Source organism: Martes martes (assembly GCF_963455335.1).
Source record: "Martes martes genome assembly, chromosome: 10".
NCBI classification, from domain to species: domain Eukaryota; kingdom Metazoa; phylum Chordata; class Mammalia; order Carnivora; family Mustelidae; genus Martes; species Martes martes.
Window position 1 is genome coordinate 113,896,751 of NC_137898.1, and position 8,933 is coordinate 113,905,683.

Below are 8,933 nucleotides of genomic sequence, written 5' to 3' on the forward strand. Positions count from 1 at the left end.
TCTGGGATCTGAGATCCCAGGCACCTTCATCATGGAGTGTTCTCCAGGTTCTTGAGGTCCTAATAAGGGTGGACCACCACATTTTCACTCGAAGAATCAAATGGCCAGCCACCTACAAAGCTCTTAAGCACTTTTTTTTTTTTTTTTTTCTGGCCTGGTCGGTCTTGAAATAGTTTATAGTCTTTTTTTTTTTTTAATTTTTTTATTTTAATAAACATATAATGTATTTTTATCCCCAGGGGTACAGGTCTGTGAATCGTCTGGTTTACACATTTCACAGCGCTCATCATAGCCCATACCCTCCCCAATGTCCATTTCCCCACCACCCTCTCCCGTCCCCCTTCCCCCCCGCAACCCTCAGTCTGTTTCTTGAGATTGAGTCTTTTATGGTTTGTCTCCCTCCCAATCCCATCTTTTCATTTTTTCTTTTCCTACCTCCCCCCAAACCCCCCCACCTTGCATCTCCACTTCCTCATATCAAAGAGATCATATGATAGTTATATTTCTCTGATTGACTTATTTCGCTAAGCATGATACCCTCTAGTTCCATCCACGTCGTCGCAAATGGCAAGATTTCATGTCTTTTGATGGCTGCATAGTATTCCATTGTGTATATATACCACATCTTCTTTATCCATTCATCTGTTGATGGACATCTAGGCGCTTTCCACAGTTTGGCTATTGTGGACATTGCTGCTATAAACATTCGGGTGCACGTGCCCCTTCGGAGCACCACGTTTGTATCTTTAGGATATATACCCAGGAGTGCAATTGCTGGGTCGTAGGGTGCTCTTAAGCACTTTTGTTTTGACACTGAGAACATGTGAAAACAGACAAGAGGCAGTTAGTGGCAAGAAATGTGTGCACATGTGATACAGGTTATATTTAAATAAGTGAAGAATCAGGAAAGGCTTTAGTCATGGTGGATGCACCTGGTCTATTGAATGATGGCAACAGAATTGTCCCTTCGTTGGGCAGGCTGGTGAGGGAGGCAGGTCCCCAACACACCCCAGGCACTGGTGACAACCTCAGGCCAGGTCCCTGACCACGGATGGGTCAGACACAATCGCCTTAGGTTTCTGATCTCGAGACCGAGGAAAGCAGCTCTCCATGTGTGCTCAGAGGCAAAACCAGGACCTGTGAGTCTGGAGCTCCAAGCTGCCAGTTTGTGGAGGGAGGACATGAACGTCTCGAGAAAGAGAGGAGAAGATAGCTCCGTATTTTCCAGACCCTCTCCCCAGTCACCTCCCAAGCCCTACTACAGCCACAATTTTCCTGGAGCTTTGTCAAAGGAGCAAAAATCAAAACAAAAAACACATCCCCTTTCCCCCAAGTTGTGTGACTGATGGACTGGTACCATGGGTTATCGGATTTCAGTGGGAGGACGAGCAGCCCCTAAATGATCACTCCAGATCTTGGGAACTGTAATAACAAAAGCACAGATTGTAGGGGGAAAAGTACAGTCTCTTCACTATGGATACCACAGAATGCCATTTTCAGGAAAAACAACACACTTCCCATGAATCTGAAAAGACATCAAGGCGACATGACCTGACAAGAACCTATTTCTCCAAGCGGCATTTCCCAACATTGCTCTTCACATGGGCAATAGAGCAAACCCAGGTCAGTATAAGAAAAATGGTTTGGCAGACGGTATAACCTGAAGAAAATGCCACATCATTCATTTCTTTGTAATTCCAGATATGCCTCTACTTTTCAAAATGACTGCAAAGATAGTTCCCATCCAAAATCGCTCAGCTAGGATTTCTCAAGAAATATATTCTGGACAGAATTTGAAAGAAAGCCTAGCGCTGTTCTGTGCAGAGGACTTGGGAATCCATAGAGGACCCATACCAGGATTTAGCTTTCTTATTCTGGTGGATGTTCATCGTTTGAAATGTATTTAGAGGTTTTCAGATGATTTCTTTGAATGAAAATTTCTGTTGACTTGGGAAAAGCCGATTCAACGTAAGTCTATTACTATGTGACCTCTGGTCTCTCCATTATATTTGCTAATGAGAGCAGAGAAGCAATAGAACTATATTTCCTTTGCACTGGTCTCCACAGTTTGTTAGAAAAAAACATAAGAGAAAAGAAGTGATTTTGATCTCTACTTTCTGTTCTTTATGATCCATTATGTCGCATTTTGAGATATGTCTTGATATATTTCCTGACACAGCCACCTCTGGTTCTGGTATTTGTAATGGTTGGTAGCAAGAAGTGTAGGACTCTTTCTCCTTACAGACACAGAAAGCCAGGATGATTCTCAGTCCAACTCAGAAACAACCAGTTTCTATATAAAAGAGAAAAAAATGGGAAGAATATATTGGGTACTTTTATTTTCTTCCTAATAAAATATTAAGGCCAGAAAGTAGAGGCATAAAGAAAGGTCCTATCATAAAGGCATGTAGGTCTTTAACCTTAAGCATTTACTATCCAAGAAGTGGGCTGGAAGGTATAGAGATGTCTATAGCCAATGCATGATCATAAGCCATGGGAATAGATTTCACTGATTTCAATGGAAAAACTTATCTGTAATATGTTTAGTTCCCAAGGGAAATTAAAAGAATGCAGAATGTGTACCATTAGCATCTGGAAATTCTTGACGGTACATAGTTAAAGCTAACTAGTGAATTAGAAAACCTGGAAATTTACTCTTTGCGAGGCTATCTCAAAAATTAGATGAAAAGGAGCTTCCTTGCTCACAACGTCAGATCCATCCATTGATTTTACTTTGATTTAGGCTGGATTTAACACAAGTTTGTACCTACTAATAATAATGCCTAAGATTGATCATATACTTAAAATGTGCAAGCCAGTAATCTCAGGGCTGAACTTGTGTTAATTTATTTGGTCCTCAAGAGAATCACATAAAGAAAATGAAACAGAGATTTAAGTAGTGTGGGCAAGGTCACATAGCTGGTTAGTACTGCAGCCAAGAAAAAACACAAGCAATCTGGGTTCAGAACTCGTCCTGTGAATAACTTACTTATACGCACTTGTTAAGGAAAAAAAAAAAAAAGATATGACTACCTAGATACATATAACGCACAAAGATAATAAGAATTTTAGTAGATAGGACTTTTGCTTACAATAACTATGACTTGGGTAATTCAGATTAAACTTCTGACTCAAAGCAACTAGTGTAACTGAAAAAAATTTTTTTCTAATCATGTGTAGGAACACACCAAAGGACCAGTAAAATAGTGCATGATTACTCAATATCTGGAAGAAAAAAGAGTCCCAGAGATGGATGCCAACTATGGGGTTGTTTTTCTTTTTTTACCACAGAGATGGGTGGAGAGTCTGAAAGACAGGTAGCATTGAGGACTTGGGGACAAGAATTAGATTCCAGGGCCTACTAAGTGTGGGGGGGATAGGTGAACCCTGCCAGTTAATCCAGAAAAGTTGTACCCACAGAGGAAGGTTAAAATGGAAAAGAACAGCTTGTATAAGAAACTGAAATTCAGATTTGAGTTATTTTAATTCCAGAATTGAATTGGGATGACCCTGGAGGGTTGATGGTTCCAAGCACCACTGAGAAACATAAGATAGATATATCTATCCATCCGTCTGTCCGTCCATCCTTCAATTTAGTTTTACAAAGAGTTTTCTAAATGCATCTCAAAACAATAAAAATAGATAAAAATGGAAAGCAGGAGATAACGTTAAAAGAAGTCAGAACAGACATGTAAGTCAAGGTTCAAAGAAGAAAAGTCAAGGTTCAGTGAGAGAGCTTTAGGAGATCTGGTGTTGTTGTGGGGACTGTATGAGCAGTCCCTGCAAGCATGCTGTCTTTGTGCCCGTCGCTGGAGCTTGGACCCCAGGGTGCTGGTAGTTGGCAGGGAAAGATGGGTGTAAAGTGGGGGAGAAGAAAACAACCTGGAACCCGCAAGTCGACAGGAAATCCACAGATTACATAAAGCACACTACCGATAACTGGCTAAATTGACATTTGTAGACAACCACACGCGTAAATAGAAAATTGCATATTATTTTCAGGTATAAACAAATGAAACATTCAGCCAAGTAGACTATACACCAGGCCATAGCCAAGTTTAAGTAAATTTTAAGCTTGAAATCATACAAAGTTCTCTGCCCACCATAGAACTGAATTCAAAACCAATACAGAAAAAGTATGGAGAAACTCAAATAATTAAAAAATAAATATCGACTTGAATACAATCAGTAGGTCAAACAAAAACACATAAGGGAACATTTTGAACTGAATGAAACTGAGAGTACAATATATCAAAATTTATGGTATGCAGCTAGAGCAGCAATTAATTACTGGGAAATTTACAGATAAAATGTTTGAGTTAGGATAATTAAATGATCCAAAAGCAATGATCTAAGTTAAGCATCCACCTTAAGAAGCTATGAAATGAAAAACAAAATAACCCCATAGTGAGCAGAAGCAAGGAAGTGAAAAAGAGTAGAAAATTATTAAATAGAAAATGATAAAAACAATATACAGAAAATCAAGCCAGAAGTTTTTTTTTTTTTTTCAATCAACAAACTAAAAATCTAGTTAGAAGGATCAAGAAAACAAGAAAGCATAGGTGATCAAGGTCAGGAATAAAAGAAGGATCATAATTACAGATCAAAAAGACAATAAAAGGGTAATGAGAACATGTTCTTTTCAAATAACTTTATGAGGCAAGCATTATTCTGATACTAAAATAAAACAAAGACATAATAAGAAAACTATACATCTATATTTCCCATGAACATGAATACAAGATCCTTAAAAAGAAATTAGCAAATCAAATCCAACAATATATGAAAAGGATAATGTAGCATGCATACATGGGGTTTGTAACAGGAATGCAAGCTCATTTTAACATTCAAAAAAATCAATGTACTTGAAAACACCAGCTGAATAAAGCATAAAACACATATGATCATCTCCAGTGAGCATTTGACAAAATTTAAAATGTTTTCTGATAAAAAAAATCACAGCAAATTAGAAATGGAAAGGAACCTCCTCAAACTGATAAAGAACATGTATGAAAATCCTTGGGCTAACATCCTGAAGGTGAAGCGTGAGTATTTCCTCCCTAGGAGTGAACAAGTAAAGAGGCCTGTTGGCTCTCACCTCTTCTGTCCCATATCATACTGGAGGTCCCAGTCAGCACAATGGTCAAGAAAAGGAAAAGGCACACATATTGGAAAGAAGGAAATGACATTGCTTTATCTGCAGAAGACATGTCCTCTTCAAAAAATTCTAACAGATTCACCACAGTAATAATAATAGTAATAAAAGAGGTATTAAAATAAGTGCATTTAGCAAGATCACAGAATACGAGGTCAGAATGCAAGGTATGACAAGAAATGTTAAGGCACGCATATTAAGAACTACAAATCACGGCTGAAAGAAATGTTTGAAAACAAGTAAATCGAAAGGCGTATCATGTTCATGAGTTGGAAGGCTATCTATTGTTACATCAGTTCTCTACATACTGATTGTTAGACTGACTCATTCTCTATCAATATACTCGTTCTTTTAATATACATTGATAAGGCAATTCTACAATTTATGTGCAAAGAACATAGAATAGCAAGGAATTCTGACAGAGAATAAAATTAAAGGAGATACAGTAACAGATTTCAAGATCCCTTAATCAAGATTTCATGGTTTTGGCATAAGAATAGGCATATAGATCAAAGCCATACAATAAAGAGGGCCCAAAACAACCACATGGCAACTGATTTTCAGTAAAGGTGCCAACATGATTCAGTGGAGAATGAATAGGTTTTTCCACCAAATGGTGCTATAGTGACTGTACATTCATAAAAAGAAAGATGAATCTCCACTTTGCCTCATGTCATTCACAAAAACTAAACTGAAATGCATCCGAGACCTAATTTAAAAGCCATGTCTATGAAACTACTAGAAGAAACAAGATAAAATCTTTTTACATTGAGATAGGTAAAGATTTCGTGGATAGGACGTATCTAAGAATTAGGAGTAATAAGTGATGAGGACTTCACCAACATCTTTCTCTCTTTAAGAAAATGAAAAGGCAATCCCCATACTGGGAGAAAATATTTGTGATATATATCAGTAAGAAGACAAACACCCTTATTAAAATATTGACAATTTGAATAGACACTTTACAAAAGAAGATAAAATATGACCAGTCAGCACATGCAAAAAATGTTCAACATGGCCAGTCATCAGAGAAAATCAAATTAAAGCCACAGTGAGATAACACTATCTGCTTAATGGTTAATATAAAGAGGCTGACAAAATACTAAAGGGTAATGAGAACACGAACTCTCACACATTGCTGCTGACAATGTAAAGTCACATAAGCACTTCGGAAAAATCTTCGGCTGTTTATTGTAGAGGTGAATGCAGGCTGGCCTTATAGGCTGGACCTTCCATTCTTATGTAGTCACCTAAAAGGGATGAGAACTTGTAGGGAGACTTCATTGTTTGTAGAAATTGTATTCATACCATCCCAAATTGGGAAGAAACCAATATCTACCAACAGGTGAATGGACAAACTATAGTACATTCACACAATGGATTCCACACACAGTGAAAAGGAATGAAAAACACAACATAATGGGTGAATAAACAAGGCATTGTGTGAGCAAAAGAAGCCAGGCACAGAGGACCACATCGTAAATGATTCTATCATATAAAACTCTAAGAAAAGCAATTCTGTTCTGCACTTATAGAAAGTGTATCAGTAGTTTTCTGGGTCCAGGAATGAACAGCGGGATTGGACTGTAAAGAAACATGGGGAATCTGAAGGACTGCTGGAAATGTTCTGTATTTTCACTGTAGTGTTGGTTATATAGATTTAGGCCTTTATCAACATTTGTCGAATTGTACGCTATGTATGCACTGCCCTGAATGCTTCAATAAAACTTTATGAAAAGTCTAGCCAAGTGTTTCAACTGTTGGAGCAATCAGTTATATTAACATATCCATAGCTATATATAAAAACCATACATATGCTAGCTATGCTCTACACACAACATAATTTGTACACGTAACAAGTTACATGTGTCTCACTCAGTTACAACAACCCCAGCTCAGTTATAATAATCAGCTGGCCTGAGAAATATGACCAGTTTAACTGAAGAAGCCAGGTTCCAAAGAAAACCACCAAAATGATGTACCAATCTGAACTGAATGTCAAAAGCCACTCATCTGTCCACATTCACTATTTGGACACTCAAAGAATCTTGATACCGCCTTATCCAATGGTGACAGTCCTAAAATTAGACACCTATTTTTTTAGCGTCAGGAATAAAATAGGACTTTTATTTGTAATAATATATTACATTGTCTCTTCTTTTTTCAGCCATTTACTTTGCTGACTTCTTCAACTCTATTCTAGATCCTTCCCTGAATTGCTTATTTCATTCCCTCACCGAGTGCCACGTAATCTCTTGCTCCATCCCAGAAAGACATTATCTAATATCTTCCGGCGTTTTATAATAATGAAATGATCCCCTAAAAACAAAGACAGGAATTAATATCCTTAGCCAGCATATTTGCTACCTAGAATCCACCGTGCTAGGTCAGGATGTTCTGAAGATAAATGCAAATGAATTTTTTTCATAGCCTCACAATTTAAAACTCTGATGCAGTCAAATAGGATTCATGGAGACAGTGTTTTATTCAACTTCATTTCCTTTAAACAAAATAGCTTCATAGCTACCAAAAACAGCTATTATTCAGGTCTAACATTTTAGTATCTTATAAGAAGGGGAAAAAAGTGCCTTACTTTATTATTGGAAATGTGCAAATTTTACAAAATGAAAAGAAAAAAATGAAAAAGTAAAATGGTTTTCGATGGGTCAATTTAACCCCAGACTGCTTCAGGATACAATCTATTTCAATTACTCAGAGCAATGAATAAAGGCACACCTGGGGCTGGCTCGGGGCTGATTCACTGGAACCAATCTCCCAGTGGGAACCCTTCACTTTTTTTCAGGTTCTCTCCTAAATGAGTGCGACTTGCTATTTCCATTTAAGTAATGAACATTTCTTTCTGTTTTGCAACTTGTTCAGCTAAAGTGCACATATTCCCAGTAGCAGTCACTCCCTAAAATCTGTGCTGATTTTTTTAAAATAGCATTCAATTGCCGGGGTCTTCTTTTAATTCAGGATCAGAGACTAAGATGGCACATGACAGTCCCAACCAATCAGTGGCATTGGCTTTGTAAAATCAACCAGTATAACTACTCAGCATGTACTCCTTGTTTTTTTCAGTTTTTAGGGGAGTAAGAACAGGCTCACTGGGTCATGATATTAAATCACATCTGACATAATCAAGTGTTGAGTTGCCTTTGAAGATAAATCAAGTTTTATTTCGAATTCACTAATTACTGAGGAGGGGACTAAAAGATTCAAAGAGGATGGAAGTTTCTGCTTTTTCTGCCAGGCAGGAGAAGGTGAGGGTAGGGTTAGAAGCAACACACGACTTAAGGGAACCCTAGAGATACAAAACTAAAAGAGAACGATAACCTTTATCTCCAGAGTGTGGTATCATGTAAACCTGAGAAATTGTGTTTCCTTCATCCTGGTTCAAAGAGACTACAGAGAGAGATGTCTGCATCTTACTGTGCTCACAGTTACAGGGCGCATGTAGCCTACAGTGATAGGGCTGGCATTAGGTCTCCTACAAGATGCCACAATTAACCTCAAAATTCTCTTAAATTCTCTTAAATTGTCTCAAACACTTACTTAAAATCTCAAAGTTCTGGTCTCTTAAAAACAAACACTCACTCAACTTCTGACCATAATTCCTCACACAATGTATGGATGTTAAACACGACGTTTTCTTTTTTTTTTTTTTTTTTTTTTTTTTTTTTTTTTTTTTTTTTTTTTTTTAAAGATTTTATTTATTTATTTGTCAGAGAGAGTGAGCACAGGCAGACAGAGAGGCAGGCAGAGGCAGAGGGAGAAG